This window comes from Dermacentor albipictus, chromosome 6, assembly GCF_038994185.2.
Source record: "Dermacentor albipictus isolate Rhodes 1998 colony chromosome 6, USDA_Dalb.pri_finalv2, whole genome shotgun sequence".
Lineage (NCBI taxonomy): Eukaryota > Metazoa > Arthropoda > Arachnida > Ixodida > Ixodidae > Dermacentor > Dermacentor albipictus.
Genome location: NC_091826.1, coordinates 612,567 through 630,170, shown reverse-complemented (window position 1 = coordinate 630,170; position 17,604 = coordinate 612,567). Strand labels below are relative to the sequence as shown.

At 46.6% G+C, this 17,604-nt stretch overlaps 1 protein-coding gene across 15 annotated transcripts in view; it reads left to right on the top strand.

Annotated features, from left to right (window-relative positions):
- Positions 1-17,604, top strand: part of LOC139060737 (transmembrane protein adipocyte-associated 1 homolog) — a 274,253-nt gene that overhangs the window by 9,846 nt on the left and 246,803 nt on the right. The window contains exon 2 of one of the 15 annotated variants that reach the window (XM_070539791.1): positions 523-627. The exons of the other annotated variants lie outside the window; for them this stretch is intronic. The gene's annotated coding sequence lies outside the window, so the exon portion shown is untranslated. The remainder of the gene's footprint in view (positions 1-522; positions 628-17,604) is intronic. 15 annotated transcript variants of the gene reach the window in all.

The following is a 17,604-nucleotide window of genomic DNA, read 5'->3' as shown; positions in this document are numbered from 1 at the left end:
TGATTTCATGTTGACAGGCAGGGACGATGTCCATTCTGTGATAAGGTGGATAGGATTGTGCACCTAGATCGAAATTGGACGCATTGTTGGCATACTCTGTGAAAGTAGCAACTGGCATCAAGTTATTTGTTTCTGCATTGAGTGCTCTTCAGCACTGCTGCTGAAATGTACTTCCCATGGGGCAGACTTGTTTTTCAGCTCTCATAGCAGCAGGAATGCTGTCAACAACATGATTGTGAAGAGCCGAGCTCTGCCAAAAGTGTAAGTTATAAATCGTTATTGGGTGAACTTGTGCTGTGAAAGACGAGCTGTGCTCATTCATATCCCCAGTGGTGCAGTAACGAGAGGGTCCGGGGGTCCCTGGGTCCCAGGTTCCAGAAAGGGGGGCGTCATCTATGTCTGCAGACCTCCGTCCCACCCCCCCGCCGCTTTGACTGGGCATAAATAGTAAACAGTGCTCCACTAACCTGCAGCCCATGCTCATGACACCTGCTCCACTTCGCCCCATCCCTTCTCCATTAGTGGCATGTGTTGATCAATGCACTGGAGTTGCCGAAGCACTATCCACTCCCTGCAGGGTGCTTGTGAGAAGCTCAGGAAGCTGCGCTGAAAGCAAGTGTATCTCAAGTAAGAACACATGCCTCCATTGTCTCCATCATTACGTACAGCGCACATAGATGTACCAACTCGCCCAGCTAGTTACCATACTACAGTCCATCGTCCCCAATTAGAAGCATGGTTTACATGGATGCGATAGATAGATAGATAGATGGACGGACGGACGGACGAACAAACAAACAAGCCAGCGGGGGCAGCGGGCGGGCGGGCGGGCGGGCGGACGGACGGTACTTTTATTCGTATCAATTCTCGTATACACCAAAATCAGGCCTACCAAAGCCTCACCAAGGGCTTGAGTGGCAGCGCCTGGCAGACAGCGAACATTAGCAAAACAAAGGAGAATAGAGATGTTGCAAAGAACTCGACATAAGTGGCATGTTGCAATCCTAGCACTTTGTAACCATGTAAACGGTGGTAATGCGCTAGCAAGGTGAATAGCATTGATGTGCCACCGCACTAGTGAGTCGGCTCATGCGATGCTTGCAAACGCTGTCATGTGACATTAAGAAAGAGATGAATTTCTGACAGCTGCGGGCACTATGGTTCTGGCTTGTTTCGGACGAAGGAGAATGCACCATATGTAAGCGTATAGAATAGTAGAAATACTACATGCCAGTGTCGTATTCACGTAAACCCACGTGGGAGAGGAAGGCGTTAAAAATAATTTGTGTGTTCTAACCACCCGTCCGCTAATTCTTTCTGAATTGCAGCTAGTACGCATGGGCTAGGGCAGCGCCTCCTTGTTCTAGGTTGGTAGCTTTGGCAAGGAGCAGCGTTCTAAGCATAGACACTCCCGCCTCCTTATTATTATTTTTTTGGCTATTGCTGTTTGTGTGCAGCGCTGTTCCGTTTAACAATCTTTCTTGAGAGCGTGCTTACCACTGCTTTTCGAGACAGGAGCAATAATGTGAGCCCGCACTTTGTGTTCTGTTGAAATAACTGTATTAGCATACATGTTCCTTCACCACTTCACGCCTAGGCCAAGCTGTGTACCTTAACATTAATCAGGATGCTAGCAATATTTCATGCCAATCATTGATTCTGGAACCGTAGCAAAAACACTGTTTCCAAGTGCCATAGTGGCAAAGGGACAAGCAACTTTGAGATGACCACGCTATAAATGAAGCCTCAAACTCCCCCCCCCCCCCCCTTCTTCCTCCTTCCCGCACCCCACTGGTAAAAACATGTTCTTATTTGTCGACACACTCAGAGAGATGAACACAGCTGTAGGCTGGCCGGGTCCTGAAAAAGTGAGAACTGTTCAAAGTGGGTAAATTTATTTGTGCTACGCCTTCATATTTATTGCATTAGATGTTGTAGTATTACCTATATTATAGCAGTGATATTAAACTTTTGTTGTTTGGCATTGCTACCAACATAAGCCGTTCTTCGAAGAGCAACTCTTGGTCACTGTGTGTGGTGGAGATGCGCTCCCCTGCGGGTCAGTGGCGTAGCCAGAAATTTCGTTTGGGGGGACGGGGGCTCAAGTTGCAACTCGGCCTCCTCCTTAAGAGGAAGCTTTAGCTCGGGTGCTGCGATCTAAATACATGTAGAAGAGGAATTAATTTTTCTCGGCAACCGCTGCACCAAATTTGAAGAGCTTTGTTGCATTTAAAAGAAAAACTTCAATTCTATTGACTGCTAGTTTCAAATTTTTCATTTACGTTGTCAATTCTTTATTAAAAATTGGCCAAAATCGCATATTTTCAGAAAACGAAAACATCAAGTTTAAACCTCTGTAACTCAACAATGAAAAATAATATAATTCTGTGAGTTTCATCTAATAGTACATCTACAGCAGACAAAATTGATATATTACACATGAATTTCAAAAAAATTTGTATTATGGAAATACAGCTTTTGCAGTACCCTTGTACACAACATAACCAATTGAGGTAAAGTACAAATTGACATACCAAATTTGTCCGCTTTGCTGTTTACAGAACCACAATATCTGTTCTTGATTCAAAGCTATTAGATTGTAAACGTTGTACTTCTATTTTTTTTTCAAACTTTCAAATTTTTCAAAATATTTTAAACGAAATTCAGGCCCTAAATCAAAATTCCGCTTCCAACAGACACTAGAATTTACCTTTCTCTCTTAAATGCAACAAATTCAAAGCGATCCAGGGGTTATCTGAGAAAAGTGTTTCTGCGTTTTGCATGTATTTGAATAGGCCACGTTGGAGTTGGGCCCGAGCTAAAGCTTCCCCTTAAACAATTTGTTGAGGGATTAAATACATGAATAATAATTGCATTGCCATTGCCAAAGATGCTGCAAACGAATTCTTTAACGCTACGCACTGTCAAAACAAGCAAGATATGTATTATTTCATAAAAGAATATACTCGTATGAGCCAAAAGATTTGCTCGAAATAACTGATATCAATGCTTCCATGTTTTTTTGTATATTTAATAAGTAAAGAATACATCACGCGAACTTTAGAACTATAACAGTTCAAAACTAGCAAAGCAGTGCATACCCAGGGTGTCTACCAACCGGCAAAACCGGGAATTCTCAGAAAATTTGAATAGTCTGGAAATACTCAGGGAAAACTCAGGGAATTTTTGCTTCTATCAGGGAAAATTAGCTGTAACATTATTGAAAGGGAACGAAAGTCGTGCTAATGCTGGCTTAAGTAACGGGAATTGCAACGAATCATCATTGATGCCGTGTCAGTGGCATGAGGTATTGCCAGAGTAGTTAACGACCGATATTCCGGATGCCCTATTTTTCGGAAATGCCCGATAATTCGCACGGCTTTGTGGTATCATCATGTACTCCATATAGTCAATGTATGTTGCCCTGACTGCAGGTCTGAAATGGCATTAATCAGAGCCACCACCACGTTAGCTGTTAAGCTTCTTGCCGTGTGGTACCGTGTTTTTCATTGAAAGAAATCGCTGCTGTCAGCAATGGCACTGACTTCGCCTTTGTAATCCTCGCGATTAGCTTCGTAGCTCGCAGAGCACAGCGCGTTGCATAATGCCTGTCCCCAAAAGTTAGCTTCGCCTCAGTACAGCAGCGTTACGCGGTGAAGCATAACAAGCGTAGGAAGGGGCAATTGTCACGGGACACGGTATGTATTCCTTAATTATGCATGTGTGCACACCCGTCTCCTGTCACAGTACGAGCACCGATATGCCTAATAAGTGTACTGGCAGGCATTAGGAGCTTTTTCCGACATGCCTGTGGCAATTTCAGCCCTTAAAGGCAGTTGAAGACATGCATTAATTTTTTTCGGACTGCCTGAATTTTCTGATGTTTTTGGGGCCCCTAGGGAGTCCGAAAAATCGGATGTTGACTGTACAACTGACAAGAGGATCCTACAAATGATCCATGGGGTGAATGCGTGGCAGAAGGAGAATGAGGACAGAAAGGACCGACGCACTGAGGAATTAACGGGAAAGGAAGCATGCCGCCGCATCTTTGAAGGAGCTTGAGCTCAAAAAACAAAGCGTTGGCTGACGCCGAGATGCAGGTGTTCCTCATCCAAACCAAAATAAACTCTTTAAAGCAGTGAAACCCAACACTGAGATGTTGTGTACGGGCCGAGAGTATGTCAGGACAGTTGAGGTTGACTTCCCAACTGCTGAGAGAGAATCATATTTGTGACAAAGTTCAGGCCTCATACCGATGAGCTCACTATCGGTTGATAGGTGTAGCTCGTATTCAAAAATATTGCCTTATGTATGCATCTCCTTTTCATTTGTATTTGAGAATGTTCTACTCAATTTGGAATGGGTTTTACCATTCTTTTTGCTGTGCATTTTACTAACACATTCGTTCTGTTTTCTTTTTAAATGAAATAGATATTACTCCTTACTATTCAAACTGGATTAAATAATTTTTTTTGTTTTGTTTCAACATGCTTACTAGAGAGTGACAGCATTGAACAACATGGTGTCACTCTGTCTTGACATAGAACAAAGTTCTTACTCAGTCAGGGAATTTTGCAAACGTGCTCAGGGAAAACCTGGAAAACTTAGGGAATTCCAAAATTTCTACTTTGTAGACACGCTGACCGTTGATATGAAAAATGTAAAGGGCATGAAATGAACAACTTGAGGACAAATGTGTTAATGTCATTCTTTGTCATATATCTTTGTCATTCAAGAACCGTGTTTACATTTTTGTACATATGCAACGGCCAGTGAAATATCTTAATGATGCTGTCCAATGCATGTTCCAATGTATTACGCAGTAGCAGCTGTCACTGGTCGTGTATCGTAATTGCATCGCAATTATAGTCGCAACAGAGAGTACGTATAAAAAGCAGGAGTTCTGCAAAATGTACGAGGGCGAGTCAAATGAAAGTGAGCCAATGCGAATATATTGCAAATGGTGTACTTTATTTAAAAGTAGTCTCTATGAGCATTTTGATGTTTGTCCCATTCACTAACGAGTCGCGTGATTCCCATCTTATAAAACTCCTTGAGTTGCTGCTTCAGTAGCAACTCAAGTCTATAGCTGACTGTTTCACGTCCTAGACGAATCTGGTTCCCTTGAGCTGTTTTTTCGGTTGCCCCAAAATGTGGCAGTCGCAAGGTGACAGGTCTGAGCTGCATGGTGAATGTTACAGCGTTTCCCACTTGAACTTTTCCAGTTTTGTATTAACGGTGTTAGGCTGCTGAGCACGAGGTCGCGGGATCGAATCCCGGCCACGGCGGCCGCATTTCGATGGGGGCGAAATGCGAAAACACCCGTGTATTTAGATTTAGGTGCACGTTAAAGAACCCCAGGTGGTCAAAATTTCCGGAGTCCCCCACTACGGCGTGCCTCATAATCAGAAAGTGGTTTTGGCACGTAAAACCCCATAAAAAAAAAAAAAAAAGTTTTGTATTAACCACATCGGCGAGGTGGGGATGGAGGTGGGGATGGGCATTGTCGTGGAGCGAGATGACCCCATTCCTCAATTTTCCACGTCGTTTGTTCTTGATTGCGACACGCAGCCATTCCGGCGTTTCACCATATCAGAAACAATTGATGGTCTCTCAAGATTTAGCAAGTTTTATCAGTAATGGCCCCTGATGACCAAAAAAACAAGTCAACAACTTTCCGGTGGAAATGACGGCCTTTGCTTTCTTTGGGCGTGGTGAATTCGAATGCTTTCACTGTAAGCTTTGCCGTCGCGTGTCAGGCTCGTAGTAGTGGCACCATGGTTCGTCCGCGATCGCAATTGCAGAAAAGAAGTCGGCACCCTCATTGTGTGTGGGGATGCGCGACTCTCGTGCGTCCCCTGATATGTTTTTTCCGCATGGCGCGTCTCCTGTAATCCGGCTCCGCGGCGTGGCCTGGCGCCCGTGATTGTCAGAGTGGTTGAGGCGCAGTGCAAGAGAGGGCGCGAGTGTTGTGCTGCTAACGCCGCCGACAGGGTGCCTACAGACAGGGTGCTGGATCTTTCTCAGCGGATCGGCGAACAGCGTGGACGTCCCGCGCGCGCGCCGACCCATGCTTCTGCGAGACCGCCTCGCGTGGCTGCCTTGGAACGTGCCACCGTTCGCGTGACCGTACGCCCGAATGACCAGGCGTTGGGATCCAGCATGGGGCGAACATATTCGCTCGTTACCCGGTCGCGGTGTGTCGAACTTCTAGATTTGTCGCGCGCCCACCGGCGTGTTTTGTGGATAGCAACTCGGCTAGCAGGCATTGATTTATGAAAGGTGCAATAAATGCCCTTGTGATTGTTTGCACTACTGTGTTGTCGTTCCTTTGTCCCAAGAGCATGGAGAACCCCACATGTGATACCGTATCAAATAAGGCAGTGCTGAACTTCTCCGTCTTATGGCGGTGGTTCAAAATCTAGGGCATTCATTGCGCATACAAGAGCTGATAACCAAGATTTTCATGAATTATGGCGTGAACAGAACCGTGATTGATGTTCACACGCTCTGCAAATTTATCAATGCTTATCCTTCGTTCTTGTCTGATCAGCTCATCAATCTTTCCAGTTTTTTTAGGGGTGACTGCACGATGGTTTTGGCCCCATCTTGGATCGTCTTTGCAACTTTCACATCCTTCTTTGAACCGTTTGCTCCAACACTTCACAGTGAACAATGAAATGCAATGTTCAACGTACACGGCAGCCATAGAGCGACTAATTTCTTTTTGGGAAATACCTTCAGCTGTCAAAAACTGCACGGCAACACGCTATTCAACTTTTGCAGTGTCATTTATGTCACGCAGCCATGCTCAACCCAGCGTATGAGAGCATTAAAGAGCCTTTATCCTCACACCTGCATGTCACTTTTGTAAATGAGAGATGCCTCTCTGCTTCGCGCATGCCTCGCAGATAATGAACCGAACCATTATTGCACAGGTTGGGTAGGCTAACTTTCATTTGGTTCGCCCTCGTGCATTAGAAATGCGAAGATACAATGGGATATACAAATGCGAAGATACAGCTTGATAAAGGGCAAAAAAGTGTCAGTACAAAGAAAGTTCAATGCACGTATACACAAAACCTCGCAACAGGGTATTTTCAGTACAAAGTTCAACGCACGTATACACAAAACGTCGCAACAGGGTATTTAGATATACATATAAGTCTCCAATAAATCTACGTATCTAAGAAAAAGTCACTGTATATATATCATCAAACAAGGCAAATAAACATGTTGCTCAACCACAGATTCACAGAATCCTTGATCCCGCTCCCATTCCGTCCACTCCCCCTGATGTATTGCGCGCGACGCACTTGCTCCCCGGTTTTCTCCTTTGTGCACACAAAACTGAGTCACCATCGTCGGCTCACCGATTCAACCCCCCTCCCCACTCCCTTACGCTTTCACTCGTACATACAGCATGCGGCATTCGGTCACGATGTTATCGCCCTTGGATGTTATATGAAACACGAGGAGGACGGCAGGAATGCGCCTGGCGTGTCTAAATAATTGGTATCGGAATAATGCAAGAGTATCCGACAACTGAAGCGTCCCGTGGCCCATTACCTTCCACAAAAGAAGTAACAAAATTGAACTTTAACCATGCGACAATCCGCTTCACCGCAACAATGTATTTTTTTCCTCTTGTGGGGCGGGGGCACCGAAATGAAGAAACGCAAAGGAAAGTATGTTGGCTGCAATCGAATGGCTACTTTGGGCACCTAATGTGGCTGCCGAAGGAATATCGAAGAAAATGTGCGACGCTTGGTCTACCGAAAACAATACGCATACTGCTCGGTATCCTACACCGGCGTGACAAGACTTAACGAAGAGGCTGCGCTCAAGCGAACGCGGTGCAATCCGTCGAGTCCCCGCAGTGATGGTGGCGACCGACCATTGTTTCTTTTTCTCGTCTGCTATCCACTAAGTGTCTAAAACCCTGCCAGGTGAAAATCCACTTGGCCATAACAAACCGAATGCGCACCGAAGTGCGCCGCACAGTGGTCGGGGCAACACGAGAAAAACGTATGCGCTCTGGCTGGCTCTGGCAGCTCGTGAGTAGGGTAACGAGAACAAAAAAATTGATTAGGCCTATGTGTCCGCGCGAATAAAAGTCATAGCAGAAAAAATAAATAAGAACCTAGTTACCTTGGCTGGCTTTAGTGCCTTGACATGGTTCCTTTGGCGTAGGTGAAAAAAAAATGTAGGTATCTTTTTATGTGACATGACGGCGCAAATGATCCACCACAACGCTTCGTCTCATCGGACCTCGCTGCGTGCTTTGTCAACTTGTCTGATAGTGTGTTGATTTCGCTTGTCTCGTTGTACGTTCCGATGTAAGACTTTAGAAAAGTCAGTGCCCCTTTGTCGTCAAATGTTTATAACAGCATTAAATCCACAAAGTTCCGCAATTGAAAATCTAAAGCACAACTTTGGAAATGTCAATGCACCTTTCACTTCAAAAGTTTAGTAAATTTATACCCATAAAGATTTGGAATTGACATACATGCGCTCCGTAGATTCCGCAGCCTCGGCGAGGTGCCGCGGCGAGCCCGTTCGCCATCAAAACGCCCTTGAAACTTTGTGCTCAGATGGGGCTGATTGCGTTACGTGACTCCCGGTACATTGGCATGGCCGCAAAATCCAGCCCGACTTCGCAATGTTCGCGGTGAAATGTCTTTTCGAGTGTGAAAAAGACATTCTATACAAAATCTAGAATGATTTCCGGCGCAGGGGGTTGCTTTGGTCAGCGGTGCATGGACAGCACTAAAAAATTTCAGGGGGGGGGGTCTGAAGCCCCATAAGCCCCCCCCCCCCCTGTCTACGCCTCTGGTGAGCGCTCACTGCCATCTTTGTAGGGACATGACGATTGTAACATGGACACGTGATCTTCCTTAGGACATTCACCTTGCTTAGTCAACTGCTGCCAGTTCTTATTACATCTGGGGTTATTTTCAAGAGACTGCTTCGCCTTGTGAGATGATGCGATATATGAGGTAGTGAACAATATTTTGTGAACCTAAATTGCGCTAGGGATGAGACACCGAGGTAGAAGACAGGACGAATGCAGACTAACAACTGGTTTATTGAAATCACACAAGCGGCCTCTTCGAACTATGTGCATACGCAAGCAATATCATAACCTTATGACCATGGGACACTCCCTCGCCAAGCCCCTATCTACAGCTCATTTTCGATGCTTAGCTGCGGCTTTGTGCGCTCGTATAGTGGGGTCAGACTCGTATTGACAATGTTTCTTTTTGACTTTGGATTGCGTGTTCTCAGCAGGGGAAGCAGCACTTGAGGTAAAATGCCTTGCTCTTGCCACTTAACACGTCGCACCTCATTTCTCGTTTAGCGAGCATCCTGGGCCGTAGTGTACTTTCGTAGGGGATATGCAATGCTTTATTGATGGCTTGGATGCTTGTTTTGAACATGTTCTTTATTGAAATGTATGCCATTCAGTGTGTTTAAGGACTCCGAGGTCCGCACACCTACCAACATGGTTTAAAATAGTCATTTACGTTTCGGCTCCCACACGGGAGCCTTGTTCACAATGAAACAAGCGGCAGAGCGCCGTGTGGCTCAAAACATGACTAAGGCATCTGGCATACATGGGCAGCAGATTGCTTTCGTTGCGATTAAGAGTGTGTGCCGTGGTTTAGTTGACTAGGGGCTCAAGATAGAGACGCGAAGAGTGATTTCGTTCCTTGGCACTCGTGCGAGATTTCTCCCAGTTAATTATATGTGATGTGGTTGTGAAGTGTTCGATCAAGGCATTTGATGCAATATGTCGTTTCTGGAAGTAATTCCTGTGCTGCTTAAGTCTTGTTTTGAAGTTGCCAGTTTCACCGACGTAGACATACCAACAGTCCGCACACGGAATGACATACACTATGCCTGGGAACTTGTCCTTTTCCAAAGGGTCTTCACATGCACGAGCTCATGTCTAAGTTTCCAGGAGGGCACATGTGCAGCCTGTACATCACATGACCGCAGGACGCGTGCAAGAGTCTCGCTTATGCCGGGGATGTACTGAATTGAAGCCCATTTTTTTGGGAGTCCAGGCTGGTGGGTACTGCGCGAGCCAGCTGGCGGGGCCCTATTGAGTCAATAAAGTACTCAGGGTATCCACAAGCCATCAATTCCCGCCGCACAAGTGCATTGTCCGCCGTGCGGTCTTCCGCTGTTGTGCACACGTTTTTCACCCAACAAAGAAGAGAGCCAACAAAAGACCTCTTCTGTGAATCAGCGTGCACCGATGTGTAGTTTAGGTAGCGACCAGTGTGAGTTTGCTTCCTAAACACCATGAATAACAGCTGTGGCCCTTCTCGCTGCACCAGGGTGTCCAAGAACGGCAGTTGGCCTTCAGGTTCCACTTCAACGGTGAACTTGATTGCTGCTTGCATACTGTTTAGGTGAGCCATAAAGAGGTCAAGGTTTTTTCTTTGCAAAATACTGAAACAGTCATTGACATATCTGAAGAAGACTTTAGGTGCTGGTGTAAACGAGGACAATGCTTGAGCTTTGATAGCCTCCATTGTTAGGTTAGCTACTGTGACCGAAATCGACGCCCACATTGCCGCTCCGTGTACTTGCCAATAAAATTTCTTCTGGAATGTGAAACACATATTTGATAGGCAAAATTTTAGTAGCCTGCCTAGACATGCGCGACGATACGCACCACAAGTACGAGATAGCGGAAGAAGTAGCCATAACGCTCACAGTAGCTCAGACTAATGCAACCGTGATAGTCAGCGACTCTCAGACGGCAGTAAGAAACTTTGCCAAAGGCCGAATCTCCCTGGAGGCACTACGCATTCTTCTTGCAGGAGGCCAAAATTTCAAAAGAAAGATGTACATCACGTGGACACCCGCTGACACCCTCGCGGAGGACGGCAACAACGAGGCGGCGCACGACGCGGCTCGAGGGCTTGAGGACCGAGCCGCAGTCGCAAGTGACGCCCCAACACCCTCCGGACATGATGGTGCAGTAAATGAGTGGGAATGGGAGTACAGAATGACCACATATAATGACATCACGAAACACTATAGGCTACAGAGGTGCATATTCCCGCGACCTCACACAAAATTGACAAAAAAGCAGTCTGTCGCATGGCAGCAGTTACAAACTAGGACGTATCCGAATCCTGCACTCTCGCACATCATATATCCGGATGTATATCCAGCGGACAAATGCAAAACATGTGAATCCAAAGCCACTCTGGAGCATATATTATGGGAATGCCGAGGTATACATAAGAATAACGAGAACGCGGCCTTTAGCAGCAGCCTTCGCACGCGCTGGGAAGCCCCACCCTCAAGGATCAACTATGGGCCGTCCAGCGGCCTGAGGATGCCACCAGGACCCAAGAACTCCTGGCCGTCACCTAGGCGGGGCCTTTGGCCCTCCCCACCAACTCGCAGGGCGCACAATAAAGTTATCTGCTCCTCCTCCTACCTAAATCATGCACATCGATCATGCACGTCGGGCAACGTGGTCGGTGTCCGGACCTCTTCCTTTTAAGTATGCATCATCCCGACTAGGTGGGCTTTCGTTATACTTTCGCCTTCATCCATTTGTTTGGTATGTTGTATGGATGATTTCAATGACTGTATGAGCCATTGCATTTTTGCTTGCTGACGGGGGTATGAGCCATTGCTGATGGTGATAATTTTGTACCACTCAGCTAGACGCTGCCTTAAGGGTATATGAGCCATTGCAACGAGCCACCTATGGCTTTCGCTTTAACAACAAACCAAGCACTTTTCTTAATTAAGCCCCAGTGCTCTGTTGTATGCCCTTTGAATTATGCATAATGTTATCAAAAATTAGAGCAAAATTACGTCAACAGATGTTGTGTCCATCTCATATACAGAAGAATTCCGTTAATTTGAATATTTGGTTAATTCGATCACGGCCGAAGGCCCCTGCCAGCGCTGATACATTTCTGTGGACACAACTTTCATTGTTTCTATCTCAAAATTGTCCTTTGCCGGAGAACTTGAACTTGTCGAGTCAGCTTCGCTGCAAACAGTTAGTGGTGAAGCATATCAAGAATGGAAAGGGGCTGCAGTCACGGGACATAATACACGTTTCCTACATGTCTCTCGTCACAGTACGAGCACCTTGATATCTAATAAGCATACTTGCAGCTATTTGGAGTTGTTTCTGATTTTTCTGTGGCGATTTGAACCCTCATTTCACCCATCATGCATGTCTCGTAAGTGAGACCGTTAATGGGGGACCCTAGTACGCATTCCATAATGTACGCGCGCATGCGCGGTGCATCTAGAAGCGAAGAAAAGTTGACAGTTAAGTATTCTTATCTGATTTGAATACACAAACACAATGGCTTCACAAAGTTATCACCTTAAATTAATCTTCTACCTTAATTCACTTTGTTCTAATTTGTACCAGCCTTAATCCACCTTAATGCACTTTAATTCACCTTCATTCACTTTACTTCACCGTGGTATTTTGCAGTGCAAGCCGCAGCAGCGTCCACTGCACTGGGAATGTGACATCATAACGTTCATGTGGGTTTTTGTGCCATTGGATGTTAACGCTGAACGCCGGATTTTTTGCTTCATGGGGCACATGAGGCTTTTGCCTTAAAACCAGCGATGTTTTAGGAAAGCTAGCGAAAAGGAAGGCGGTAAGGTGAAAAAACTCATTCGATGGGATGTTCAAAGCCCACAAAAGAATTGTCTTAAATCTCTCAAGGCCTGCTGGTAAACATATTAGGCATCTCGGTGCTCGTACTGTGACTGGAGATGGCGTTTGTGCGTGTGTAAATTAAAGAACACTTGGTATGTCCCGTAACAGTGGCAACTTTCCTTGCTTAGTATGCTTCACCGCTTAACAGAGCCGTACTGTGACAAAATTAATTTTAAAGGCAAATACTGCCAACTGAATCAATGGCGTGTTACAGAGTTTTTTCTGCCTTTTGTTTATTTCGGCCTGCTGGACAGTTCGAGCAGTTTCGTCGGTTCAGTCAGAATCCAATTAACGGAAATCGACTATACTAGGTGCTTTTCTTGATATTTGAGACTTCACAGAAAATGTTTCTCGAAAAGGAACTGAATAGTTGCTCTCCATTACCATTTTAACCAGAACTTACTTGCACATTCACTCACCCTTGACAGTTTCTTGCAACAGTTTTCCAAACTCAAAGGGATCTTATTCATTTCTAATGTCTTCACAAGTATTGTGCTGCAGCAACAGCACAGTTGCAGGTCGAGATGCACGGCGGAACTGTGCAGACAATTAGTTGTAGCACAGTCATATTGGTTGGGGTCATTTTGGAAGTTCCCACTTTGTACTACCAGACCTTCCAGTGAACTATTGTAATTGGTGCTATGCCAAGGGCTGAGCTGGAAACACTGTCTTGGTAAATTTGCTGTTTTGCACACTACTCAAACAGAAACAAACAAACACCCCACAGAGCATAACATCGAAGACCACTCACAGGATGACAATGCCGTCCTGGGCAAGACCATCTTGTCTTCCGTTCTTCACACATGCAACTATTTGAAAGTTATTTCATTAATAAATTACCCTACAAAAAGATATGTGCATTTCTGCCATCATAAAAAGAAACTGAGCAGGCATGCCAATTTTTATCAAATTCGGTTCAAAAATGTAAAAAGATAGCTTGTCCATATTCCAGACACCATGTCCCTCCTTAACTTTGGTTACAAGCTAGACATTGTACATAGCCTGTATATATTGATACAAGGCAGAAACATTTAAACAACGCGCGCAGGTTCGTGCGCCCCCTCAAGACGACAACGGCGTATTGGAGGAAAAGATGACGAAATAATGGCACGTGTTTTCGCCGCACGCACTCGCATCGCACGTGGCCGTTGTCGGCGTCTACAAGAAGACGAGGTGAAGCAACTCTCTCTCGAGAGAAGAAGGCCTTCCTGATCATCCGTTTAGAACGCAGCAGTGCTTTTTATTTAGTGCCAGGGCACAAGTTCGCCCACAATAAATAGTTTTATCTGAATTCCCTTAACTGTCCATTGCAATTCTGGTGTAGGTGCTGGGTAATGACTTCCAGCCCAATTCGAGTTCGAGAAAGCAGCCTGGAACCATGCCATCTCAGACCCAATGAGCTTATGCCTGTCCACCAGCGCACGAGCCGTCGCCTACGTGGTGAGCTGCCCGAGTTTCCTCTTTTGCCGGAGCAGGCTATAATAGCAGCAGCAGACAACACTAAAATGACATCCCAGACAGCCTCAACCCGCATCGTTGATCAGCCGCGAACGCCCGAGCCTTTTCACGGCGACACCTTCGAAGACGCCGAGGACTGTTTGGAAGGCTTCGAGCGCGTCGCTGACTACAATGGATGGGACGAAAACCGGAAGCTCTGCAACCTTTACTTCGCGTTGCAAGACTGTGCGCGAACGTGGTTTGAAAACCACGAAGCTGTCCTCCGGTCGTGGAATGACTTCCGACGGGAGCTGTTGGCCACGTATCCGAGCACAGACCGGCGGGAAAGAGCTGAAGCCGCTTTGCATGCAAGAAGCCAGCGAAACAACGAAAGCGTGGCAATGTATCTCGAACATATGTCCCGCTTATTCCGCCGGGCCGACCCGAGCATGAGCGAAGACAAGAAGCTTCGGCACCTGATGCGCGGTGTGAAGCAGGAGCTTTTTGCTGGTTTGGTTCGCAGCCCTCCACGCACTGTCGCCGAATTCCGCTCCGAGGCGACAACTATAAAAAGGACTCTTCAACAGCGTGCGAGACTCTACAACCGCTATGAACGTCACCTCTATGGATGCAATGTCGGCAATGTTCGGGAACAGTGTTGAGGTCTTACGAGAACTCATAAGATCTGTGGTTCGAGAAGAGCTCCAGGGGCAACAGCTGAATGATGGCCCCGCAGCAGTCTCTTCATTAGCAGAAGTAGTCTGCGAAGAAGTGAGACAAGCAGTCCGCGAACAGCACCCGCCAGCACAGCCGCAAGCGTCGTCACCGGTACGGCCGACGGTATCGTACGCCGAGGTACTCAGAAAATCTCCAGGACGTACTTTCGTCGCGCCAACTGCGCACATACCCGAAACTCGGTTCTTGCCGTCTCCGCTGGAGACGAGATTCAGGAAGGCTGACATATGGCGCACTCCTGATAGAATCCCGCTGTGCTACCACTGCGGTGAAGCTTGTCATCTCTACAGGATATGCGAATATCGCAGAGCGGGACTTCTGGGGTTTTCCGTAAACGCTCCTTGCCCAATAAACGGTGAACGCCCTTTCGAGATCCAGGAGTATTTGTCAACGCGCCAAAGCCCGCAGACTTCACAGCAACACCCACCTCAGTCAACAGTGCCGCTGAGGTATCGATCACCAAGCCCACGTCCATCCTCCAGCTCCCCAAGGCAACGCCCCCAAAGCCCACGTCAAGAAAACTAATACCGGCGACTTGTGGAGGTGAGGCCGCTGTCGACACAAGAACAGAGCCTCTAGCGCTGAACGACGAACGCGAGAGCAGTTGCAGAAGAAGTGATGTTGCTTCAGATTTATGTGTGTTTATAGACGGCTGCGAAATTACCGCTTTAGTAGACACAGGCGCAGACCATTCTGTTATGAGTAAAGTGCTTGCCAGAAGACTGAAAAAAGTGCTGACTCCTTGGAGAGGACCGCAAATTCGAACCGCCGGAGGACACCTTATCAACCCGGTGGGCAGGTGCACTTCAAGAATCGGAATACGCAGCTTTACATACGTCGCCAGTTTCATTGTCCTATCAGAGTGCTCAAGGGATTTAATTATTGGAATGGACTTTTTGCAGGCGAACGGTGCAGTTATCAACTTGCAGGAATCCTGTGTGTCGTTCTCAACAAAGCACGCCATCGTGACGTTCGAGTGTGAAGAACAATTCGATGCGCTTCAGATTATAGACGACGTCACGATACCCCAAGATCCAGCATAGCTGTCGCCGTAAGAAGCAGCGTATTCAGCGACTGTGAAGGAATAGCAGACAGTAACACTGGGCTCTTACTCGAAAAAGGGATCTGTATGGCAGGGGGTCTTGTTCGGCTGCGTGACGGGTGTTAAAATGTCTTCCTGACTAATTTTGGAAATGAAGTCCAGCACGTTGCGAAGGGAACCGTCATTGCACGCCTTAACGATTATGAACAGATTGCGGATTTGAGGTCTTCTGATGCTGCACTACTGGAGTCTGACAACGTAGACTCCATACTCGCATCCGTCAACATTGAAGCAGCACTATCAACGAGCCAGAAGCAGCAAATAGAGAACCTTGTATGAGAATTCGCCTCGTGTTTCTCAACGACATCGAAAGTCCAGAGAACATCCATCACCAAACACCGTATCATTGTCGACGAAGCTGTGAAACCTATTTGCCAGCATCCCTACCGAGTGTCACCGAAGGAGAGAGAGATCATCAGCAAACAAGTCGAAGAAAGGCTTAGAGACGACTTAATTCAACCATTGACCAGCCTGTGGGCTTCGCCTGTGGTGCTGGTAAAGAAAAAGGATCAGACCTTGCGCTTCTGCGTTGATTATCGGAAGCTAAACGTTGTCACAAAGCGGGATGTCTATCCACTTCCGAGGATCGATGACACCCTCGATAGACTATGGGATGCGCAATTCTTTTCCTCTCTCGACCTCAAAAGCAGATACTGGCAAATAGAAGTGGACGAACGGGGTCGTGAGAAGACAGCATTCGTGACACCAGACGGACTATACGAATTCAAGGTACTTCCGTTCGGCCCCTGTTCCGCACCTGCCACCTTTCAGCGGATGATGGACACTGTGCTCTTCGGGTTAAAGTGGCAGTCCTGTCTGGTTTATCTTGATGATGTTGTGATTTTTTCTACCACCTTTGCTCAGCATGTGGAACGACTAAGGACTGTGCTCGAAGCTATTAGTTCAGCAGGGCTAACGATAAAGCCACAAAAATGTCACCTCGGCTTCCATGAGCTCCTTTTCCTCGGCCATGTGATTAGTTCCGAAGGCATCCGTCCTGACCCTGAAAAGACTGCAGCAGTAGAAAAGTTTCCTAGACCAACTGACAAAAAAGGCCGTTAGGCGATTCCTAGGACTTTGTGCCTATTACAGGCGTTTCGTCAAAAATTTTTCAAAGATTGCTGAGCTGTTAACGCGATTAACGAAAGAAGATATGCCTTTCGTATGGCACAGTGAACAAGAAGATGCATTCAATGAGCTGCCACGGCGACTTCAAAACCACCCGGTTTTTGCCCACTTTGATGAGGAAGCGGAAACAGACATCCACACAGACGCCAGCAATTTAGAACTCGGTGCCGTCCTCGTTCAATGGCAAAACGGAGAGGAAAGAGTGATTGCATATGCTATCCGCACTCTATTGAGGGCTGAAACCAACTATTCAGCCACAGAAAAAGAATACTTCGCAGTAATATGGGCCATAGGAAAATTCCTACCGTACTTACACTGTAGACCGTTCCGAGCAATCAGTGACCATCACTCATTGTGCTGCCTTGCAAACTTGAAAGATCCTTCTGGACGACTTGCTAGATGGAGTCTGAGGCTGCAGGAATACAACATAACGGTCGTGTACAAGTCAGGACGCAAGCACAGTGACTCTGATTGTTTA